General features: G+C 42.3%; 1 long non-coding RNA gene across 1 annotated transcript; it reads right to left on the bottom strand.

The window, feature by feature from the left end:
* Nucleotides 1-1,764: 1,764 nt before the first annotated feature.
* LOC115646083 lies at nt 1,765-25,083 on the bottom strand. The gene is made up of 3 exons (XR_003998928.1): nt 25,071-25,083; nt 21,995-22,003; nt 1,765-1,894 (listed from the first exon to the last, which is right to left on the bottom strand). It is a non-coding gene; the product is annotated as an uncharacterized LOC115646083 (long non-coding RNA).
* Between the last annotated feature and the right edge of the window lie 994 nt (nt 25,084-26,077).

The raw sequence follows: 26,077 nt of genomic DNA, 5'->3' as shown, positions 1-26,077 counted from the left end.
ATTTCAAAATGATATTTTTCAAGAAGTGTGTGTGTGGGAGGGAGAGCATGAAGTCAATTTGGCAACCTTTAATGCTGTCTTAAAGGCTGTTAGTAATGTTTTTCGCTTTCCATGCTCCCACTGGAAGTTCCAGTTACTCAGCGCTGCGTTATTTGACCAATGTGCTGATGTCTGTTTTATCTTGGAAGACAAATGAATATTTACTTTGAACTAAAAATGAACGAGAAACTCCATTCCAGTATCATGCCCTTAAATCAAAGATGAATTGTTCACCACGGCACTGTACTACACCATAAAAACAGCTAAAATGCAATATAAACATAATACAAATCCCACCTCTTAAAATTCTAAATACAAAACATGAATGAGCAAGTCCAAGCCAGAAAGAGTGTGGCAACAATATGAAATATTAGCATAGTGGGCATAATAAGAGACACCATTAACATAGGCCTTGATAAGAAACGGGTGATATGTTCTAAGATGGATGCCTGGAAACACAAAAGCAAATGCAATCCCAAAATCCGTAGAAGACAGGTGGTGGAAGAATGCATGTACCTATTATACCAGGAGGAGACTTGCAAAACAAGGGCTCAGATGTAGCCAGAACCAACTGTGCCAGTGGTGGGGGAAAATGGGCTCGATCCTGAAAGGTGCTGAGTGCTATGGCCCCAGTCCAACAAAGCACTTAAGCTGATGCTTAATATTAAGCTTGTGAGTAGCTCCATTGATTAGGACTGTTCACTTGCTTGAAGTTAAGTGCTTGCTTAAATGCTTTGCTGGATCAGGCCAAAGCATTCAGCAACTTTCAGGCTTGAGCCCCTGTGACTTTATTGATATTATCTGAGACCATACAGAACATGGTTGCAACCAAGGTCCTGTAGTGGCACCAAATCTTATGTAAAGGGGGTCATATAAGGTGTCTAAGACCAGGTTATGGGTTGCTGGTTATGATTATGCTGTCTATATTTAGGTATCATTTTGTAGTTAAAGTTATGAGTATTGGCTGTGTACTGTCTGTATTTCAAATTTGTGCTGTGCTTCTGGGAAACATCCTAGACAAGTTGGTGTTAGCTCTGCCTAGCCTGCTTGATGGCCCATTAAGGACCACCAGCTACACAATTGACCCATTGAGAGAAGGCAGATATGCCTTGTACTCAGCAAAGTATGCAGGGACTTGCCCATGTGACTCCAAACTCCATTTTGCTGTAATTTTCCACAGTAAGAACAAAGAAGTGTTCTTACACCTGGAAAAAGCCTATAAAAGGCTGATGCCTCATCTCCATCTTGTCTTCAGTCCTGCTTCTTACCTCTGGAGGAACTTTGTTACAAAAGGAAGCTCAGAACAAAGGACTTATGACCCATCCCAGCTGGGGATGTTCCAGAGACTTGATTTGAACCTGCAGTTTACTTCATCACTGCTACAAGCCTTTACTAAGAACTTTGCCATTACTGTATGTAATTGATTCCATTTAACCAATTCTAGTTCTCATCTCTTTTTCCTTTTATGAATAAACCTTTAGATTTTAAAGGATTGGCAACAGCTTGATTTGTGGGTAAGATCTGATTTGTATATTGACCTGGGTCTGGGGCTTGATTCTTTGGGATCGAGAGAACCTTTTTCTTTTATTGGGGTGTTGATTTTCATAACCATTCATCCCCAGGATGAGTGGCACTGGTGGTGATACTGGGAGATTGGAGTGTCTAAGGAAGTTGCTTGTGTGACTTGTGGTTAGCCAGTGGGGTGAAACCAAAGTCCTCTTTGTCTGGCTGGTTTGGTTTGGCTTAGAGGTGGAAAAACTCCAGCCTTGGGCTGTAACTGCCCTGTTTAAGAAATTAGTCCTGAATTGGTACTCTCAGTTGGGTCCCGCCAGAACTGCATTGTCACAGCCATAGACTCATAGACTCATAGACTCTAGGACTGGAAGGGACCTCGAGAGGTCATCGAGTCCAGTTCCCTGCCCTCATGGCAGGACCAAATACTGTCTAAACCATCCCTAATAGACATTTATCTAACCTACTCTTAAATATCTCCAGCGATGGAGATTCTACAACTTCCCTAGGCAATCTATTCCAGTGTTTAACTACCCTGACAGTTAGGAACTTTTTCCTAATGTCTAACCTAAATCTCCCTTGCTGCAGTTTAAGCCCATTGCTTCTTGTTCTATCATTGGAGGCTAAGGTGAACAAGTTTTCTCCCTCCTCCTGATGACACCCTTTTAGATACCTGAAAACTGATATCAGGTCCCCTCTCAGTCTTCTCTTTTCCAAACTAAATAAACCCAATTCCTTCAGCCTTCCTTCATAGGTCATGTTCTCAAGACCTTTAATCATTCTTGTTGCTCTTCTCTGGACCCTCTCCAATTTCTCCACATCTTTCTTGAAATGCGGTGTCCAGAACTGGACACAATACTCCAGTTGAGGCCTAACCAGCGCAGAGTAAAGCGGAAGAATGACTTCTCGTGTCTTGTTTACAACACACCTGTTAATGCATCCCAGAATCATGTTTGCTTTTTTTGCAACAGTATCACACTGTTCACTCATATTAAGCTTGTGGTCCACTATGACCCCTAGATCTCTTTCTGCCATACTCCTTCCTAGACAGTCTCTTCCCATTCTGTATGTGTGAAACTGATTGTTCCTTCCTAAGTGGAGCACTTTGCATTTATCTTTATTGAACTTCATCCTGTTTACCTCAGACCATTTCTCCAATTTGTCCAGATCATTTTGAATTTTGACCCTGTGCTCCAGAGCAGTTGCAATCCCTCCCAGTTTGGTATCGTCCGCAAACTTAATAAGCGTACTTTCTATGCCAACATCTAAATCGTTGATGAAGATATTGAACAGAACCGGTCCCAAAACAGACCCCTGCGGAACCCCACTTGTTATACCTTTCCAGCAGGATTGGGAGCCATTAACAACTACTCTCTGAGTACGGTTATCCAGCCAGTTATGCACCCACCTTATAGTAGCCCCATCTAAATTGTACTTTCCTAGCTTATCTATAAGAATATCATGCGAAACTGTATCAAATGCCTTACTAAAGTCTAGGTATATCACATCCACCGCTTCTCCCTTATCCACAAGGCTCGTTATCCTATCAAAGAACGTTATCAGATTAGTTTGACACGATTTGTTCTTTACAAATCCATGCTGGCTATTCCCTATCACCTTACCACCTTCCAAGTGTTTGCAGATGATTTCTTTGATTACCTGCTCCATTATCTTCCCTGGCACAGAAGTTAAACTAACTGGTCTGTAGTTTCCTGGGTTGTTTTTATTTCCCTTTTTATAGATGGGCACTATATTTGCCCCCTTCCAGTCTTCTGGAATCTCCCCCGTCTCCCATGATTTCCCAAAGATAATAGCTAGAGGCTCAGATACCTCCTCTATTAACTCCTTGAGTATTCTAGGATGCATTTCATCAGGCCCTGGTGACTTGCAGGCATCTAACTTTTCTAAGTGCTTTTTTACTTGCTCTTTCCTTATTTTCTCTTCTAAACCTACCCTCTTCCCGTAAGCATTCACTATACTAGACATTCCTTCAGACTTCTCAGTGAAGACCGAAACAAAGAAGTCATTAAGCATCTCTGCCATTTCCGAGTCTCCCGTTACTGTTACCCCCCTCCTCATTGAGCAGTGGGCCTACCCTGTCCTTAGTCTTCCTCTTGCTTCTAATGTATTGATAAAAAGTCTTCTTGTTTCCCTTTATTCCCATAGCTAGTTTGAGTTCATTTTGTGCCTTTTCTTTTCTAATCTTGCCTCTGCATTCCTGTGTTATTTGCCTATATTCATCCTTCGTGATCTGACCTAGTTTCCATTTTTTATATGCCGCCTTTTTATTTTGTAGGTCACGCAAGATCTCAAGGGTAAGCCAAGGTGGTCTTTTGCCACATTTTCTATCTTTCCTAACCATCGGAATAACTTGCTTCTGGGTCCTTAATAGCGTCCCTTTGAAAAACTGCCAACTTTCCTCAGTTGTTTTTCCCCTCAGTTTTAATTCCCATGGGACCTTGCCTATCAGCTCTCTGAGCTTACCAAAATCCGCCTTCCTGAAATCCATTGTCTCTATTCTGCTGTACTCCTTTCTACCCTTCCTTAGAATTGCAAATTCTATGATTTCATGATCACTTTCACCCAAGCTTCCTTCTACTTTTAAATTCTCAACAAGTTCCTCCCTGTTGGTTAACATATATAATCGTGTCTGCTCAAGCCAGTGAGCAAGCATGCTCCTGCATTACGAACAGGCTGCAAGTGACTGCTAAAGAAGCCCTGCTAAAAGGGGATTACAGTAGTTGAGCTTCATGATCACAAGATCATGCCTTGCCTAGCTGTGGTAAGGCAGTCATGAGACCAATGGGGTATTGGCTGAGCAAGCAGAAGAGACGTCTGTGAATCTCATGAAAACAAAAAAGCCTGTAGTTTTCTAGAGAAAGGATGTGACTGAAAGTGACACCAAGATACTTAACCAGGTTCGTTACCAAAAAATATTGGTGGAATTCATACTTTGACTTTCTTCTTTAACTAAAAATTAAAATATTTTTAAATGAAGGGGAAAGACAAAAGCATGGAAGGGGAACAGGGAGAAAGCTGACAGTAATCAGAGGAGGAGAAAGGGAGGAGGAAAGATGAGATGGGAGGGAGCGTGAAAAACACAAGTCTCAGCCAAAGGTATCAGCATTTCTACTTAGTGGCAGACAAAGGATCATGCAGAATGGTCGTGTGGACTGAACACAGTCTAGTGAAAAGCTGGCTACATTCAACTCAACAGCAAACCTCACTGAGTTCAGTGGGGCTGGGATTTCATCCAGAGAGTCAGATGATCTGGGTTCTATTCATAGCTCTGTCTCTGACCTTGGGAAAGTCACTTCAACTCCGTATGCCTCTTTTTCCCCTCCTGCCCTCTTTCTGCCCTGACTATTTAGATGGTCAGCTGTTGGGGCAAGGACTTTCTTACTCTGTGCTTGTGCAGTGCTTTGATCTCAGCTGGGCTGGGTCTCTCTAGGAGCAAGTGTAATAAAATTATTAATTATAATAATATTCAGTGACAGATGAGCAGAGCCACAAAAATGGCAAGAGAGGTTTGGACTAAGGCAGAACACCTTTTTAAAAAACCAGGAACCTTCAGGATTTGGTGCACAGTCAGTCCACACCCGGGTTAGCTGTCAGGGTCCACTTCTGCCTTAATGAAAATAAAGTGATACTATCTGCTAAAAGCCTGAAGGTGTCATAAACAGATAGTTAAGGGTCAATGTCTCTTTTACCTGTAAAGTGTTAACAAACAGGGAACCAAACACATGACCAGGGGACCAATCAGGAGACAAGATACTTTCAAATCTCGGTGGAGAGAAGCCTTTGTTTGTGTTTTTTGGGTTTTGCTTTGTTCTCTCTGGGTCCTGGAAGGGACTGGACGTGCAACCAGGTTTCTTGCCAATCTCCCTGCTACAGTCTCTTATATATTCAGAATAGTGAGTAATTTAGTAAGAAAGGCGGTTATAGTCTTTTGATTGTTTCTGTATTTGCAAATGTGTAGTTTGCTGGAAGTATTTTAAATTGTATCTTGCTGGGGGGGGGAGGCTTCTTTCTAGTTTCTATAAGCTGACAGACCCTGTAACTTTTTACCATCTAAGGCTACGTCTACACTACAGGATAAATTCAAATTAGCTTAAACCGATTTTGTAAAACAGATATTATAATGTCGATTGTGCGCGTCCACAGTAGGCACATTAATTCAGTGGTGTGCGTCCATGGTCCGAGGCTAGCGTCGATTTCTGGAGCGGTGCACTGTGGGTAGCTACTGTAAAATAATGAGGCCAATAACTTCGATTTGCGTCCACACTAACCCTAATCCGATATAGTAATATCGATTTTAGCATTACTCCTCTCGTTTTGTAGGAGTACAGAAATCGATTTAAAGAGCCCTTTAAATCAATATAAAGAGCAGTGTAGTGTGGACGGGTGCAGCGTTAAATTGATTTAACGCTGTTAAAATCGGTTTAACAGCATAGTGTAGACCAGGCCTAAATCGCAAAGATAAACTTTTACCTTTTTTTCTTTCTTTTAATTAAAAGTTTTGCTTTTAAGACCTGTCTGATTTTTCCCCCTTGTTGAGGCTCAAGGGAATTGAGTCTGTACTTAACAGGGAGGGAGGGGAGAAGGGGGAATCCCTTTGTTTTAGATTCACGGAGCTTGAATCTGTTTTGCCTCTGGGTGAGGGAGAAAGGGGTGGGGGGAAGGGACATTCCTCCCTGTTTTAAGATTCAAGGAGTTTGAATCACGGTAATCTTTCAGGGTAACCCAGGGAGGGAAATCCTAGGAAAGGCAACAGTGAGGAAAGGGGTTTACTTTCCTTGTGTTAAGATCCAGGGGGTCTGGGTCTTGGGGGTCCCCAGGGAAGGTTTTGGGGGGACCAGAGTGTATCAGGCACGGGAATTCCTGACTGGTGGCAGCTTATCAGATCTAAGCTGGTAATTAAGCTTAGGGGAATTCATGCTAGTACCCATATTTTGGACGCTAAGGTTCAGAACTGGGAATTATATTATGACAAAAGGTGTGCAAATGGAGATTAATATAAATAGAAAAACACAACCTTTTACTATGTTTTAAAACTATAATATGTTTTGATGTAGAACATCTGCAAGAATATTAACTTTGCTCACATTTCAGTCAGGAATTTTAAAAACAAAGAGCCAAATGTTGCAAGTCAGAAATGGATGCACAACGCACAATAAATAAGGAGGAATATACTCGGATACTGAAATACTCCATACTTTTAAAGACCACTAGATGACAAAGACAGTTCAGAGCAGATACCCATGGAATAATGATTTATTCATAACCACACACTGCAGGTCTCTGTGTGTCCAAGTATGAGAAATCAAAAGTAGAGTCACAAGGCAAATCTGTGTGACGAAGCAATGAAGGGTGGAAGAGGGGAAAGAGGAAAGGCAAATCTTACAGCAAGAACAATGATTTTTCTATGTCTTTCATAGAAGTAGTATGCTCATGATATAGGAGAAATAAAAGTAGAAAAGCCTGAGGCAAGACAGTCTTTCCACTGTACGTCATAAGCCATCAGAGGGGAAAGGGCAAGTTTTTGTTTTTTTTTTAAATAAAAAGGTGAGATGGAGAAAGTGAAACTGTAATATGGTTAGGTATATACCAACAATGTAGCTGAACTCTAGAATCTAGAATTTCAAGGGTGAAACATAGTAAATGCCAGTGAAAATGAGGTAGGATTAGAGGCTAAAATAGGGAAAGAACAAGGTAAAAATTACTTAGACAAGTTAGATGTCTTAAAGTTACCAGGGCCTGATGAAATGCATATTAGAATCAGGGCTGTCCCTGGGGGTGGGGCTGCTGGGCCCAGGGTGGAAGTGATAAATCTGTCACTTCCAGGACCGACACTAGCCATTTGCACCAGTCTGTGGGGCCCAGAGCAGTTGCCCTGATTCGCCGTACCCTAGGGACGGCTCTGCCTAGAATACTCAAAGAGTTCACTGCAGAGATATCTAAGCCATTAGCGATTATCTTTGAAAAATCATGGAAGACAGGAGAGATTCCAGAAGACTGGAAAAGGGCAAATATAGTGCCCATCTATAAAAAGGGAAAATAAGGACAACCTGGGGAATTAGAAACCAGTCAGCTTAATTACTGTACCCGGAAAGATAATGGAGCAAATAATTAAGCAATCAATTTGCAAACACCTAGAAGATAATAAGGTGATAAGTAACAATGAGCATGGATTTGTCAAGAACAAATCATGTCAAACCAACCTGATAGGGTAACAAGCCTTGTGGTTGGGTAGAAGCAGAAGACATGGTATGTTTTGACTTTAGTAAAGCTTTTGATACTGTCTCGCATAACCTTCTCATAAACAAACTAGGGAAATGCAACCTAGATGGAGCTACTGTAAAGTGAGTGCAAAACTGGTTGGAAAACCATTCCCACAGAGTAGTTATCAGTGGCTCACAGTCATGCTGGAAGGGCATAAAGAGTGGGGTCCTGCAGAGATCAGTTCTGGGTCTGGTTCTGTTAACTATCTCCATCAATTATTTAGATCAGGGACCGACAATCTTTGGCACGCAGCTCACCAGGGTAAGCACCCTGGCGGGTTGGGCTGGTTTGTTTACCTGCTACTTCTGCAAGTTTGGCTGGTTGCGGCTCCCACTGGCCGTGGTTCACCATCCCAGGCCAATGGGGGCTGTGGGAAGTGGCGAGGGCCGAAGGAAGTGCTGGCTGCTGCTTCCCGTCGACCCCATTGGCTTGGAGCGGTGAACCATGGCCAGTGGGAGCTGCTAGCAGCTGAACCTGCAGATGCAGAAGGTAAACAAACTGGCCTAGCCCGCCATGGGGCTTACCCTGACGAGCCGCATGCCAAAGGTTGCCAATCTCTGATTTAGATAATGGCATAGAGAGTACACTTATAAAGTTTGTGGACGATACCAAGCTGGGAGGTATTGCAAGTGCTTTGGAGGGTAGGATTATAATTCAAAATGATCTGGACAAACTGGAGAAATGGTCTGAAATAAATAGGATGAAATTCAATAAGGACAAATGCAAAGTACTCCACTTAGGAAGGAACAATCAGTTGCACACATACCAAATAGGAAACTGCCTAGGAAGGAGTTCTGCAGAAAAGGATCTGGGGGTCATAGTGGACCACTATTGCAAAAAAAGCAAACATCATTCTGGGCTGTATTAGCAGTAGTGTTGTAAGCAAGACACGAGAAGTAATTTTTCTGCTCCACTCTGCACTGATTAGGCCTCAACTATAGTCTTGTGTCCTGTTCTGGGTGCCACATTTCAGGAAGGATGTGGACAAATTGGAGAAATCCAGAGAAGAGCAACAAAAATGATTAAAGGTCTAGAAAACATGACCTATGAAGGATGATTGAAAAAATTGGGTTAGTTTAGTCTGAAAAAGAGAAGACTGAGAGGGGACATGATAACCATTTTCAAGTACATAAAAGGTTGTTACAAGGAGGAGGAAGAAAAATGGTTCTCCTTAACCTCTGAGGATTGGACTAGAAGCAATGGGCTTAAATTGCAGCAAGGGAGGTTTGGGTTGGACATTAGGAAAGACTTCCTAACTGTCAGGGTGGTTAAGCACTGGAATAAATTGCTTAGGGAGGTTGTGGAATCTCCATCATTGGAGATTTTTAAAATCAGGTTAGACAAATACCTGTCCGGCCCGGGATGGTCTAGATAATACTTAGTTCTGCCATGAGTGCAGGGGACTGGACTAGACAACCTCTCGAGGTCCCTTCCAGTCCTATGATTCTATGAAATTCTGTCCCTTCTGAAGTCCATGGGATTTTTGCCACTTGGGCCAGGATTTCACTTTAAAGACTTTTACTAATCAAAAAACTGAATAGTTTCACAGACTAACTAAACATATGTATTTTTAAAAGGGAGTTCTATAACAGAAATATCTGCCCTGAATGCTTAAACTATTAGAAATGGTTGGTCATGCTGTAGTTATTGGTAATTTCCCATCGATTTCAACAAAGTCTCTAATGTGACCTATGACAATGATAGCATTAGGCATTAATGATTTCCTTACAGGAATATACAAGCAAACAAATGATTAGTTCTCGTAATTTAACTTTCAACAAATCTGAAATAATAATTAATCAAATATCAAATTTTATAAGAATTTATCAATATCAAATCATACATCAGTAACCTGTTTAATTTCTTTATTTATTTACCAATATTAAATTAATTAGCAAAACTTATTGCTAAACTGTAACTTACTTACACCAAATATATGCACTACTCAAGCTCTGCTGGTTAAATTTAACATTGCATATTAATTCTGACTGTTCTAGACAGCCGACAGTCTGCATTGCTTAATGAGCACTTTGTAGAGCAGATGATAGGATGGGTTCTCCATGGAGCTCTTCAGACAACAACTGGTTATTTTTATACTTGAAGAGTTTTTGTAGAGAACTGGTGTGAGAATCACTCTGTCTTTAAGGGGTTCTGGGGCATGGGGTGTCTGATTTCTGAGAGCATTGAGTGGCTCTGAGCTAGTGAACACCCATGAAGTGCATAACATTAAACACATGCATTAGTCCTGGTTACTTCATTGGGACTATTCACAAGAGAGAGATTAAGCCAGTGGTTTTCAACCAGGAGTATGTGTATCCCTGGAAGTACACAGAGAACTTCTATGGGGTACGTCAACTCATCTAGATATTTGCCTAGTTTTACAACAGGCTACATAAAAAGCACTAACGAAGTGAGTACAAACTAAAATTTCATACCGACAAAAGGAGAAAGTAAGCAATTTTCAGTAATAGCGTACTGTGACCCTTTTGTATTTTTACATCTGCTTTTGTAACCCAGTAGTTTTAAAGGGAGGTGAAAGTTGGGATACGCAAGACAAATCAGACTCCTGAAAGGGGTACAATAGTCTGGAAAGGTTGAGAACCACTGGGTTAAGCCAGGGTGTCTGCAGGATCAGGAGCTTTAGTCAGTACTAATTTAACGAACTCCCCAATTCCTTTCTCAGCAAGCACTGAGTCTTATGTAAATGTAATGGGATGAATTCTCATCACATGAACTCTTCAGGGGCAATTTCCACTTTTAAGGAGGATACATACATTCCTGAGCAGAGGCCATTGCACCACTGAAATTCCCCACAGGCCTTATAAGAGCCCCTGCGAAAAAGGCAGTTTCAGGTTCTGTGGCTAAATACCTTCTGTATCACACTGAAAACACACCGCATTCCAAACAGGTCATAAATCTGATCAAGATTTTCATATAATGTGAGCAATGCACTTTATGAAAACCAGTAGCCTCTTTGAAAGCTGCTGTTATGCAAATATAATAGCACACAGAGCATACTTTAAAGCAGCCACTGAATTACAGCCTTTTGGCTTTAAATATGGAATAAAACAAGATCAAATCAAGAGTAAATAATGCTGTTAGCTTTGCAGGGCCAGTGCAAGGATGTTTCGTGCCCTAGGCCTGGGATGATGAACCGTGGCCAGTGGGAGCTGCAATCAGCCGAACCTGCCAACGCAGCAGGTGAACAAACTGTCCTGGCCTGCCTGTGTGCTTACCCTGGCGAGCTGTGTGCCAGAGGTTGCCGACCCCTGATCTAGTGATAGCTAATGGCCTATATAACATACTAAAACCTACAACCCCCCACCCCATTACTACTAAGGGTATGTCTACACTTCAATGTAAGTGTGGAGTTCAAATGCAGGCCCCCCTTCTATCTACATACCAATCACAAACTCAGGGTCCCAAGACCCTATGGTGTTAGCCCGAGACAGTTAAGATAGGTTTTACTTCACAGAAGATGGGCTATCTGCAGTATCTTACCCACCCACCCACCCCCCGCATCTATCAATGGTGTTTTAGTGTAGTTAAGACACAGACAGGTTAAGGTTGCAAACAACAAAATGGTGTTTATTGAGATACACAACAACAAACTAGGACTCCCTGCAACAAAGATAACACAAAGAATAACTGCTCAGTTGTTAACACAGGTGATGGAAATGGGGATGAACGTTAAAGCCCAAACCTTTACCCAGTGGGGTTTTACAGAAATAACAGAGAAGGACTACACTATGTCTTGCGGACACTGGACAGGAGAACAGAAACAGGAACACAGACGGGAGCCAGGACCTCAGGAACAGGTGTTTGGAATGGGAACACAACAGGAATTGGACCTCAGGAACTTCGATGACTGGTAAGTAGATCTTCAGTATGATGTCTTCTGCCTTCTATTCTTGATCTCATTGTTCTGCATGCTGAATGCGAACACTATCTCATGTGATGGTGGAACAGGTGAGTGGAGGTAAGTTAAGAGAACCTTGGTAAGTGTTGCTGGTTCACTTTAAGTCCTATTCCCTTAGGGCTTCAGCTAATAGCAAGGCTGGTACAATGTGGGAGGGTGCCTATGCCTCACTAAGCTGATCTGCTCTCACAGTATCCAGAGACACAGAATTCCCCTCAAGGGTGAACACTCCCTTATATACATTCCTTGCTGCTAGGCAGGTTTTACAGACATGAAACACTACCTTTCCCGTCTTTTCCTTGCTTTGACGCCAAACTCGAAAAGAGTGCCAAAGTTGAAGTAGAAGGGGTGCCAAGATGGAAGACAGGTTATCCTTTTAGTAGTCCAAGATGGCAACTATGTACATGTAATAAATGGAACCTTTTCTACCCAACAACGGCAGTGGAGGTTCTGAGCCTGAGTCAAGCTGGGACCTAGGGTTAAAGTCCTGTTGCTCTCCAGTGTAGACACAGTCCCACTGCACTCATGCTCTGGGAGTCCAGAGCTGGGAGTCCCATGGGTTGACTTTCTTTGTCCTCTGTACAGTCAAGTTTGGTGGACAGTAAAGTTTTAGCAGATTGCAGCATGAACAAAGGGCTAGAGCAGTGTAGACATATCTTAATTACGTTGAAGTCACTTGGTCCCAGTCTTTTCTCTTACATCAGCAAGAATCTGGCGTAGGACCACAGTGAATTCAGTGGACTTATACCAGTGTAAAAATTGGTGCGAGGAAAAAAGAAGTGCAAGAGCAAGCCCATACATAAAAGTGTCCATGAGATGTCTATACATTTGGTATAGTGCTGCAGAGTGACTTAGGAACTGTTCATGTAATAAAAGGAAATTTTATTATAAAGACTAGAAATTCTCCACTGTGTCCATCTCCATAAATGAATCTGTTGTAATTTTTTCTTTAGTAGTATACTGGCTTCTCGGATGTATTGCTAGAGAAGATTGTCTATTGCAGTGCATGGAACACAAAACTAGAAAAGGAATTATTTGACTCAAAGTGTGTGGTCCTGGATTTAGCAGTGTTGCTAATGCCCATTAGTGCTAGAATTGTGAGGCTAAATAGCTCCATATTACACTGAAAATATATTGTGACTATGCCATATGTCTATATCTAGCAATTCATTTGTTGCTAAGAGCGTAGCTTTTACCTGATAGTGTTCATTTCCATTGGAACTCACTGAAGTCCAAAACTGCAGTGTTCAGACAAAGCAAAGCTGAATCTACAGCTCTATTTCAGTTCCAACAGCAAAATATGAACTCTTCAAATATATTTGCATGAGCCCTGGTGATAAGTCTTTTCTGGCACTAGAGACCAGCATCCGGGATGGGAGTTGAACTCTATTAGAAATAGGAAAGTCTCTTCAACCCTCTCTTCACTTCAGTGGCAAAATATTAACAAGTTGCTTCTAGGATCCCCTAAAACCTCCCTCTGTGAGGAGTGTATACTGTTAGGAAGCCAGACAAGAGAGGTATTGGGGAAGGTTCTAGGCAGAGGTTCTGCAGAGAAACAGAATGTAGCTTTATGATTATGCTGTTCCTATACTAATAAAGTACCTTATTCAATTCCAAAAGAAAGTGGCCTTGGGTTTCTTTAACACTGTCCCATAGCACTCTCCAATACATCACTGGGCTAACCCTAGATAGGACCAAAAAGGTTGATGTATGGCACGGATACTACAAGAAAACCAGTTTTCATGAAATTTTCAGCCTAAAAATATTGCCATGCAATGTGGCAGTAGACATTTGTTAGAATAGGAAAATATTTGTGGAGAGGACATTGTCAGGTGGTAGCAGCCTGTAGCTCTATCAATCCAGCCCATGAATCCTGCATTTAATTATAGATTTACTCGATCTGTTTGTGGGGGGTAGGAACATACTCATGCTCCGCTAAGAGTCTAGCTGTCATTTAGCAGAATAATCCTTATATTTAATGATAATTCTGGAGCCCTTTTTGAGGGGGAGAGATGGGGAAATTAGTTTTTGATTAGAAAGAGTAACATGGGGCATTGTATATCTTCTGAAAAATCCCTGGGCAAAAATATACTGAGCAGAAGATTTTATAACAGGTCATACAAGGCCAAAATTTCAGCAATTACCAACATTTGCAGGTGCATCTATGTGAGCTCACACAATCTTGTTTTTGCATGCCCAAGCTTATAAATGCATGACTGACTGCTACGGCCACGGGCTAATGAGATTTGGCTAATCTTCAGATATGCAAATTGGTGCACCTCCAAATTTTTGGCTTTCAGTTAAAGATGCACACTGAGAAATTTGTCCTATGATGTCACTACATTTGCAAGAAATATAGCTGAAAAAATATTTTTTGAATCAGGAACTGTAACTGAGCATATTCAACATTTCCTGATGCTTCCTTAAAAAGTTAAATGTTAAAGTAGGAACATAGTTATGTTTCATTTGAGGAATAGCTTTCTGTGGAATTACTAAACATTTCTTAGTACTAGTCAACAGTGGGCAAAAAATTTTTTTTACTTGACGGAAGGGGAAATTTAACACGTCAATCACGTGTACAATTTTTTTCTACCATTTATCCCATCCCACATACTGAATGCATGTAAAGCCTAATGATTTGCTCACTTTTATTCCACATGCAGTGAAGGTGGGTTTTGTTATTGCAGGCAATTGTATTTAGAAAACAAAGAGTGACTCTGGTAAAAGAATGATTGCAGAGAAACCAAGCGCAAGGAAGGCATCCAAATGGACCAGAAACCCAATTTCTCTCCCCTCTTGTCCTTCCCTCTATTACTTTCAGTCAGTTTAATCTTCCTTTATTCTCTAGCATCTCTTTAAAGGGAGAGTTGTTTGATTTTTAAAAAGTAAATTTTGCAACTATCAGCACTGAGTTTTCCCAAGGGAATTAATTGTGTCCTATTTTCTAGGTGAAATTTACTTATCATCATCACCACCACATTAAATGGTGGTCTGTGCTAAAGACAATTATTCTGAGTAGATCTTAACTCAAACCTCCTCTGCCAAATTTGACAAGTCTTGTCAGAATCTTTAGCTCACAAAGATGAGTTAATTGCACCTACAAAGCAGATTTATTGATTGGATGGACAGAAACATACTGCAGCCACCTAGCCCCCATATTCCCGTAAAATGTTGGAGAAAATTATGAGCGAGGGAACCTCTTAATTTGTGTGGGCTTGAAGTGCCACTACACACTTGTGGACATGCCACTACTTGACTTGAATGAAATCAGCATGAAGTACCACTTTTCTGTGTGGTCAATACTTCCATCAAGGACCCACAGTTGCATTGCTTTACTATTTGCCCTGCTCTACTGCAATGGTTGGACAAGCAGCTTTCCAAATTTTGTTGAAGCGTTCATGAGAATGTCATACCCAGGAAAGTTGCAGGACTGACAGGCTGGAGTATGACAACCTCCATGGATGGATATAGTATGGGCAGATGCAGGGCAGCTTCTTCACACCTTCCTACCAAGTAAGGTGCCTCAGCCCGACACTGCAGGTACTCTTTCTTGGAAGAGAGGATAGATGCAAGTCCATTCTTTTACTGGCTTCCCTCCTGCAACAAGGTTGTCAATTAAGGTCAACAAAGATGCCAATTAATTAATGGTGGTGGGTTTTGGGACGTGGCCACCTGGCCACCATTAACCCAACTGAAACCAAAATAATTTCACTTTGCAACAGGTGGCAATAAGTTTCAAACTCTCTTGACATTGGCTGAATTTGAGCGGGCAACTTAGTTGCTGAGAAGCTCTACTTTCCCAGTCCCGTGAGATGTTCAATACCCCTTTGCAAAAGAATTATTAGACAGCACAAAATTGAAGTTGAAAATTCCTTTATCAGCTTCTAGATGAATGCCTACAAACTTCAACCATAAACATTCACTCCATGGGGATATATAGCAAGCAGCCTGGGGATGAATTTTTTTCAAATTAAATTTCAACGTAATTGGTTTTGTTAATTTTAAATTAAATTTCATTTTAAACTAGTGTGCTGTTTGGCATGCTGCTTTGTCTTTATGGACCTCCAAACTTATTTCAGGTAAATCTAATTTTCAGAGTGATTTTTTTCCTCTATGTAAGTCTTATGATTAAGGCACTCATAGAATCATAGAATATCAGGGTTGGAAGGGATCTCAGGAGGTCATCAGGTCCAACCCCCTGCTCAAAGCAGGACCAATCACCAACTAAATCTGGCCTGGCCTGAGATTCAGAATATCCCAGCTTTGCCACAGACTCCCTATGTGATCTTGGGTGAGTCACTTAATCTTTTGCTGCCTCCACTCCCCATCTGTAAAATAGAGACCGCAGTACTCACTATCCCCCATCCTTTGTCTCCAGTGTCTACTTAGATTATAAAAACTCTTCTCGGGAGCATCTCCCTTACTGTGTTTGCCTACCACAATGGATTCCGAGTCTTGGTTGCAGCCTTTTGTCACTACTGTAATATAAAATAAACAAGATTTAATTTATTTTCTCAGAGCACCGAACAGTTTATTAGCTGAAATACTAAAGTATGAAAAGTGGCAACAGATCTTCTTCAGCATCGTAAGAATTTTTAATATGCATCACATGCAGCCTATTATAATTGTCTTTACCAGATTTATCCCTGTCTACAATGAATGGAGACTATAGTCCTAGTCCCATTGCGTCCCACAGCAAAAACTCCCACTGACTTCAATGAGAGTTGAATAAAGGCCCATGCAAGCAGCACTTTCCTACAGAATCATGTCTAAACATGGTTGTTTTCAGGTGATCTAATCATGTGGGTCCTTTGAAACCTAAACGTTACCGTTGCCAGATTGTAACAACATTTTACTGCTGTGTAATCCTCTTAGAGAGAAATCCCTGGAGCAAAATGCTGGTCTTTTGTGGTTTTTTTTAAATAATAAATCTCCACCCGCTGTCCCCACAAAGTTGGGTTGTATTTTCTGGTGTTTGTTTCTAACTTTTGCCTGAAAAAGAGCTGACTGCAAGAGGCAGCAGGGGCTACTGAAAGGTACAATGCCGCCCAGCAGGGGCTGGCATGCAACACTCAACAGTGTGGTGGCTTAATGGCTTTAGAATTCTAAAGCTAGGAGAATTCGTGCTAATCAGACACTGGGAGCACAGCCCCAAGAGGGTACCAATTACAGCATGACTGTTAATTCTTGTTCTCAGAAGTAGGTGGTTTTCTTTTATCTGAACAAACCGTACTTTGGACAATGACAGTCAAGAACTTTCCACCCATTGGCTAGATACCCACTCAAGTTTACAGGCTTTACATTGCTTCAGCTTTAATTTGAGCTCATTATACAGCCCAGCAAGCTATCTGCTTCAAATGGTGGCATATGAACAATTGATGTATTTGATTAAATCTGCCAACCTTCAGTCAGACCATAACCCTTTCTGGAGGCTTGATACCTTGAATGTGCAGGGCATGCAGATGCAAGGTGAACTGTGTGGAAGTAGAATAGACTTATTCTGATTTCTTTAGTGGTAAGTATACACGCTGGGATCTTCCAGGATTTAAAAGAGAGAAACCCTTACATGGAAATTAAAAAGAATATGTTTAAAGTTGTGAACCTAAATCAACAATTCCCAGATCATTTGCACTGAGGAAGCTGTCCATGACTCATGGGAGGATACCTTATTTTATACACAGCATGAAGTAAATATGTAAGGAAGTACTTTAAAATTTGCTCACTTTTCCTATTTTCAATGACCTTGTAAAATATATAAGCTTGTGTAAATCCATATAGCTGACTAGCTCCATTGGCTAAGGCTCTGGCCCCTGTTATTTTAACATAGTCTATAGAATATATGTTAGAATCTCATATTTCTTGAGTTTCCATGTTCTGTAGCATTCTAGCCCCTTTGCTAGAAAGAACTTTCTGTGTTTAATGTCCACGAGGCCTTAAATGGCTACTTAGGGCTAGATGAGCCTATGATGGGCATATGTGTGAATGAAGGCAAGAGAACCCAAGGAGCTGCCACTCATGCTCCCAGTGTGCAGGGATTGGGTGTATCTAGTGATATTAGAAATCACATAGGCTGGGACAAAGGCAAGACTATGTCTCCAACCCCCTTCCAGTGTGGACAGAGTGCACTGGAGAGATAAAGAGAGAAACTCACAATTAGGGAGACCAGAAGTCCTGTTTTTAAAAGGACAGTCCCGTATTTAAGCCCTCCTGCAAGTGTCCTGACTTTTTCTTTAAAACAGGCAAATTGTCAGGTATTTTCTGTCTCTCTCCCATCCCATCAGTACTGGCAGTTCCTGCTGCTGGCGGGATCCCTGCTCGCTAGATGCCCGCCCACCAGCAGTGAGAGGGGGCGGTCCAGTGGCTGACGATGGGGGTGAGTGTGCAAGGCTGATAGTAGGGTGAAGCTGCAGGAGGAGCCGAGCCCTGCATGTGCCAAAGCCCCACACAGCACTAGTACAGGAAGCCTCTTTGCCCCTGGCAGGGGGAGGGGGAGAGTGATTTCCAGCCTGTTTGTGCCCAGACCCTGAAGGCTTCACAGCAGCCCCATGGGCAGGAGCTTAGCACCTTCTTCAACTCCTCCCGCCCTGGGTCTGCCCACAGGGTGCACGGGGCTGCTCTGTCCCCTAGGCACCCTCCCCTGCTGAACCATCTTTCTGGCTGGGTTTGCTGAAGCTCCTGCAGTCAGGTTCCCTGGGCTCTGGTGCACAATGCATCCTTAGGACTTAACCCCTCCTGCCTGTGCTGTAGCCGGAGGTGGTTGCATTATGTTAAGGGCCAGCAGCAGCCCAAAGGTGTTAGCTGCCTTTCGATACTGTGCAGGCAGGAAGGGACAAACTGTTTCTAGCCACGGGGGAGTGAGTGGGTGGGTGGGTGGGGGAAGAGATGAGCTCTGCAAAGACATGGACCAGGTAATCCCTCTCCCCCCGCCCCATAGTTGAAAGCAGATCTCATCCCTTTCCTCCCGCACAGTGCTGAAAAGCTGCTGCTGGCCACATTCTGGTGTGAACCCTGGCAGAAATATGATGGTGGGAGGGCATGTGACCCACATGTCGCCCCCATGTGTTGCCTCAGGAAGACATGGCAAGTGGTACCAGGAGATGCAGGTCTAGTCTGCGGGCCCAGCCAGGCATGGAGGACGGCGAGCAATGGGCAGGGAGGGGAGGGTCACCCCCCTTGTGTGAGAGAGTTGTATGGGAGTGTGTGTCTGTCACCTCTCCCCATGTGAGCCCTAAAGCCTTAACAATAAGAAGATTAATAAAAAGAATCCAAGTACACAGTATTTATTTTTAATAGGGTCTCAGTCAACTTGATGTTAATTTGAATGTTTGTACTGCATAGTTCTGATTGATTGCCATTGAACTCACTTGAATACAGGTAATTTTACCAAGTGTCCCGTATTCAGCATAGGGAAATATGGTCACCCTACTCACAATGAACCCTATAAACAGGCTGAATAAAATAGAAGCAGGTGCTGCCAGATGCACTTCCAGGGATATTGAGTCTATCTCAGATACAATGTGTCTGGGAACTGCTGCTGATGAGTACAACTTCCTTATAATACAGTCAGTGACTTATAGCCGCTATCCAAACCTTTACATGTTACTACAGTGCAACACTAACAAGTGACTACGTTGAAGAACTTCTTACAGTGCAATGTTAAATCAAAGTCTTTTTTCAGTGTCTTTACTAGCTGTCCAGGTGGATGTTAGCAATTCCATTTTGCAACGTTATGATCAATAGATTTATTCTTTGTTTTTCTATTGTAGTTTTATTTTATTTCATAACTGGGAGCTAGTCTTTGTTCGTTAATAGCATGTTACATTAGGTTGTATTTACATTCTTTCTGGGGACTAATATATATATAAAGGAGTTGGGGATAACCCCCCAGTCCTGGCCAACATTCCTTCCTTCCCTCAGTATTTAAAGAAAAGCTTCTAATGTTCAGAAATGGGTGTACCAAAACTGGAAAGATAATTATAGTAGTCCACACTAAAGGTGCCCTATTGCTGCAGATTGGGCTTAATCATAGAAATGTAGGGCTGAAAGGAACCTCAAAAGGTCATCAAGTCCAGCCCTCCATGCTGATGAGGCAGGACCAAGTATACCTAGACCATCCCTGACAGGTGTTTGTCCAACCTGTTCTTATAAACCTTCAGTGACAGGGATCCACAACCTTTGTTGGAAGCCTATTCCAGTACTTGACTATCCATATAGTTAGAGAGTTTTTCCTAATATTTAATCTAAAGCTCTCTTGCTGCAAACTAAACCAATTACTTTTTGTTCCACACTTCACTGCACATGGAGAACGATTGAGCACCGTAATTTTTATAACAATCTTTTATGTATCTGAAGACTTATCATGTCCCCTACCTTTTTCTAGACTAAACATGCCTAATTCTTTCAACCTTTCCTTGTAGGTCATGTCTTCCAAACCTCGTATCAGTTTTGTTGCTCTCCTTTGGGCTCGCCCCAATTTGTTGATGTTATGTTCACAGCTGGTGGCACAGACAGCTTAGTAGAGGACCAAGGTTACCTGCCTGTCTACCCCAAGTTTGAGTGGTGTTGTGATCCCATGTGCCAGGTCACATCACCATGTAATCAAATTTTGGTCCAGCCGCACCTCTATTGTGATGCTAGGGGTGGGCAGCTGGATTATAGTTGAATGAGTGACACTGCATCCTGGCATATGGGATTAGAAGTCAACTCACTAAAATATGGCCTGGCTCTCCTGCTGTTGGGTCAAGGGCCAACCCTGTTCATGGCATACACACAGGGAAGTTAGGAAAAAAAACAAACATACTTGCTGGAAGGTTGCAATGTAATACTATTTTTTTCTTCAAATTCACAGTGGTAACTCACAGGAACCCAAACACACAGTTGCTTAGACAACACTGCTGTGGCTCTATAGCATGGGTGGTTGAGAATGGGGTGGGCTTAAGAGCCTAAGCTCCAGCTTGAGGTGTGACATCTGAGCAACATTTACACAGCTATTTTTAGTGTTATAGCACAAGCCCTGCTAGCATGAGCCTGTATACTCGTGCTGGGGGGCTCACTCCCAGATGCATTGAAGACATACTCCAAAGTGCTTTCCACCTGCCCATCTTGGTATCATCCATATATTTTATAGCATATTCTTCACTCCATTATCCAAGTCATTAATGAAAATGTTGAATAAATACCAGGCCCAAGACAGACTCCACTTGATATGTTCTCCCATTTGATAGCAAACCATTGATAGCTACTCTTTGAGTAAGGAATTTCAACCAGCTGTTCACCCACCCTCTGGTCATTTCATCTACATCACATTTCCTTAGTTTGCTTATGAAACTGTCATGTGGGTGGGTGTCAAAATCCTTATTACTGAAATATAGAAATATCATATCTAATGCTTCCCCCTATCCACTAGGTCAGCAACCCTGTCAAAGAAGGATATTAGACTGGTTTGGCATGATTTGTTCTTGACAAATCAGTGTTGGCCTCTCCTGGTGTGAACAAACAGATTGTTTAATAATTTATTCCTTTTTAAAGACAGATTATGTCTGCCCTTCTCCAGTCTTCTGGGATCTCACTTATCCTTCATCAGGACTTAAGACACTGTGCAAAGTCCTGCAAAGACTTGACTTCAGTAGGACTGCTCACAGCATGTAAGAACATAGGAATGGCCATACTGGGTCAGACTTAAGGTCCATCTAGCCCAGTATCCTGTCTTCCAGCAGTGGCTAATACCAGGTGCTTCAGAGGGAATGAACAGAACAGGTAATCAAGGCAATCACCCTGTCACCTAAATTCCCTCTAAGCTGTGTGGGCATGCAGCTGCCCATTAAGCCCCGTGCAGAGGCTCAGGGCTGCAGCAGGGAGAGATGCCTCTCCCCCAGCATGGACCTGCAGCAGCAGGAAGAGGCATCCCTTCCTGCTGGCCCCAGTGCAGATCTGCCGCAGCTGGGGGAGAGGCGCCCCTCCCCGCTGGCTCCTGTGTGGACTTGCCACAGCTGCGGGAGAAGCACCTCTCCCCCAGTCCCAACATGGACCTGCCCCGGATTTGCCGCTGTTGTGGGAGAGGAGCCTCTCCCTTGGCCTGGTCCAGGCCATCCAGAGCTGCTGCAGCACGGGAGAGGTGCCTCTCCCCTTGCCCCAAGCTGCTGCAGTGAAAGAGGGCTAAAGGGAGTCTTCTCTCCCCACTGCAGCCCCGGGGCAGCCTGCACCCCAAAACCCTCATCCCAGGCCCCACCCCAGAGCCTATACCCCCCACACCTCAACCCTCTGCCCCAGCCCTGAGCCCCCTCCTGCACTCCAGACACCTCATCCCCAGCCCCATCCCAGAATCTTCACCCCTAGATGGAGCCCTCACCCCCTGCATCCAACCCTCTGCCCCATCCTTGAGTCACTTCCCATATTCTGAACCCCTCAGTATCATCCCCATCACATGAATTTTGTTATGTGCACCAATATGAAGGTGATGTGTCACATAACAAATGTCACATAACAAAATTCATTCCACACATGGACATAAAAAATTAGAGGGAACACTGCCTGTCGCCCATTCCCAGCTTCTGGCAAACAGAGGCTAGGGACACCATCCCTGCCCATCCTGGCTAATAGCCATTGTTGGACCTAGCCTCCGTGAAATTATCTAATTCTTTTTTGAACTCTGTTATAGTCTTGGCCTTCACAACATCATCTGACAAGGAGTTCCACAGGTTGACCATGTGTTGGGTGAAGAAATACTTCCTTATGTTTGTTTTAAGCCTGCTGCCTATTGATTTCATTTGGTGATTCCTAGTTCTTGTGTTATGAGAAGGAGTAAATAGCACTTTCTTATTTACTTTCTCCACACAAGTAATGATTTTATAGACCTCTGTCATATTCTCCCTTAATCATCTCTTTTCCAAGCTGAAAAGTCCCAGACTCAATCTCTCTTCATATGGAAACTGTTCCATACCTCTAGGCATTTTTGTTGCCATTTTCTGTACCCTTTCCATCTTTTCTGAGATGGGGTGACCACATCTTCGAGCAGTTTTCAAGATGTAGGTGTACCATGGATTTATATAAAGGCAGTATCATATTTTCTTATTTTCTATTCCTAATGCTTCCCAACATTCTCTAGCATTTTTGACTGCCGCTTGACATTGAGTGGATGTTTGCAGAGAATTATCCACAATGACTCCAAGATCTCTTTCTTGAATGGTAACAGCTAATTTAGATCCCATCATTTTATATGTATAATTTACTCCTGGGGGACTTCCGCACCAAAAAATTAAAAATTCTGCATATTTTATTTGTCAAAATACCGCAATATAATCAGGCTGGTTTCAATTATTTAGGTCATTTATTCATCAATTCATACAATGGATGAAAAATGGGAGTGGAGATGATTGGAGGAAATCCCCCCAAACCTTGCCATTTTGTTGTCCAGACACCAAGTTTTGTGAGATCCCTTCGTAACTCTTCGGAGCCTGTTTTGGACTTAACTATCTTTAGTAGTTTTGTATCATCTGCAAATTTTGCAACCTCATTTTTTACCCATTTTTCCAGATCATTTATGAATATGTTGAACAGTATTGGTCCCAGTACAGATCTCTGGGGGATACCACTATCTGCCTCTCCCCATTCTGAAAACTGGCCATTTATTCTACCCTTTATTTCCTATATTTTAACCAGTTACTGATCTATGAGAGGACCTTTCCTTTTATCCTGTCAGCTTACTTTGCTTTACAGCCTTTGGTGAGTGACCTTGTCAAAGGCTTTCTGAAAATCTAAGTACACTAAATCCGTTGGATCACTCTTGTCCATATGCTTGTTGATCTCCTCAAAGAATTCTAGTAGATTGGTGAGGCATGATTTCCCTTTACAAAATTTTTTTTGACTTTTGCCCAACAGTTTAGGTAAGCAGAAGTCTGTTGGATCACCTTGCTGTGCTCGGAAGGAGGCAAGGACACAGGGTATGGGTTTTAACCAGGCCTCAACTTTAGTCAAATTATATCCAAGGTTCCTGCCAGGGGATAGCCCACAGTCAATCATTCCCCATTGATCCTTTGACAATTCTTGGGGTGTTCCCACCACTGGGGAGCCAATCATCAGACTAGGAGGTTCTCTGGGCACTTCCACTTGCCCACTGAGACAGTCTTTAAAATAGTAAAAGAGACCTGGCTGAAGTTGTTCAAACACAGCTGCTTTTGGCAGAGTTCTTAAAGTGGAGGTACTCCTGGGAAATGTCAGCTTTGCTGCTGTTAATCCATCCTGGGCAGAGTGAAGTCAGGCACCATGTGAATAATGTAAATAAAAATATGTTCACAAAGGCTTGAGTCTGTATTTAATAATTTCTCTCCCTCCCAGATCATCCAAATTCCAAACCCTTCTTTGTTACTGGGAAGGCGAGACATGTGAGCTGTTGCTGAGTACGTAGTGGCAGCTGTAGTTGCCATTGTACCATGGGCAGCTAAGTTATCACTTGGCAGAAGACCTCTTAGGTACCTTGGGCTAAGCTTTCCAGTTACACACCAATGCAAGTCCTTGGTTGCGGAGGTGTTTGATCAGTGTAATTCACAAGATTTTGGACCTTTGAACTTAATTGCTATACAAGATCAAATTCTGCTGCTATCAGACACTGTAAAGAAGTCAGAACAGTTTTAGCAGTGTATAGATCTACTTTAACACAGAACCGTCAGCTTAGGCAATATATGGTGCATGATTGCCAAAAGGTAATCACATCATGGGATGTTAGACACTTAGTGAAGTCTTGTGTCTCTGGTCCCCTCGGGATGTGACTATCCATTGTTATATCCTACTGAGATTGCAGAAACTTTTTGTAACAAGGACAATATGTATATCTCCTGTCTGTGTGTTCCATCCTGTGCATCTGAAGAAGTGAGCTGTAGCTCACGAAAGCTTATGCTGAAATAAATTTGTTAGTCTCTAAGGTGCCACAAGTACTCCTGTTCTTAAAAAATATACTGTATTTCTTCAGCTAAAGGGAGATGAAGTTGGCAATTTATAATGTTGAATTGCAGCTTCAGCTAAGCCTGGTGGTGTACAGAGATTAATCCACCCCCTTTAAAGAGTTATTTAGAACATCTGCTTCATTTTGAGATTTTCCAAATCTCCTCAAATGATGCGGAAAATTTTTCTGCATTGAAGGATTTGATTTCTTATCTTTTTGAACTAAAAGCTTTGGAGATGTAGCTATTTTAATGTTTTTCAAATTAAAAATCAATATACTTTGTCTTATTAAAAAAGGATTAATGACTTCATCAGATGATAAACTGTATAATAAAGTAGTATAAATGAATAGTAGAATATGGTCTTATGCACTGCCAGCAACAGGGGCTGTCATAGTATAATTCCCAACTCTGGACTTTAGCGTCCAGGTTATGGGTACTAGCTTAAAGTCCTCTAAGCTTAATTACCAGCTTAGATTCTGTAGCGCTGCCACCAATCAGGAATTCCAGGGCCTGATACCCTCTGGTCCCCCCAAACCCTTCCCTGAGGACCCCCATGACCCAGATTCCTTGAGTCTCACCACAAAGAGGAATAAACCATTTCCCTTCCCCCTCCTTTCTTCCTCCCAGATCTTTCCTGCCCTGGATACACTAGGAGACCCACCCCGAGAGGAATGTTACCTTCCCCCTCCCTTCTCCCTGGAGAGAGATACAGAGATAAACACAGAGAGCAGGTTTTTCTTCCCTCCTTCCTTTCCTTTCTCCCACCAATTCCCTGGTGAGTGCAGACTCCCTTCCCTGGAGTCTTACAAAAGATAACCAAAAAATCAATTAGACTCTAAAAAAAAAAAAGGAAAACTTTAATAAAGAACGAAAAACATAAAGATTGTCTCTGTAATCAAGATGGTAAATATATGGGTTTTTTAGCTTATAGACAAAAGAAAGAAGCTTTCTCCAGCAGAAACACAATTTCAGCTACTTCCAGCAAGTACACATCTGCAAATAAAGAAAAACAAGTTAAAAGACTATAACCACCTTTGTACTTACTCACTATTTTGAATAGATAAGAGATTGTAGCAGGGAGATTCGCAGAAACCTGGTTGCACCTCTAGTCCCGTCCAGGTCCCAGAGAGAACAAAGCCAAACCCAAAAACACAAACAAAGGTTTCCCTCCACCGAGGTTTGAAAGTATCTTGTCTCCTGATTGGTCCTCTGGTCAGGTGTTGCAGGTCACTGTTTGTTAACCCTTTACAGGTGAAAGAGACATTAACCCTTAGCTATCTGTTTATGACAGGGGCCCAGTTTAATAGAAGAGATTTCTAGTAGGTTAGAAACTGTATTTTAGCCAGCCTGAATATCATTAAGACTGTTGTTGTGTTCTTTTTTTGGA

Source organism: Gopherus evgoodei, chromosome 1 (assembly GCF_007399415.2).
Source record: "Gopherus evgoodei ecotype Sinaloan lineage chromosome 1, rGopEvg1_v1.p, whole genome shotgun sequence".
In the NCBI taxonomy this organism is placed as follows: Eukaryota; Metazoa; Chordata; order Testudines; family Testudinidae; genus Gopherus; species Gopherus evgoodei.
This window is presented reverse-complemented; position numbering and strand designations above follow the sequence as displayed.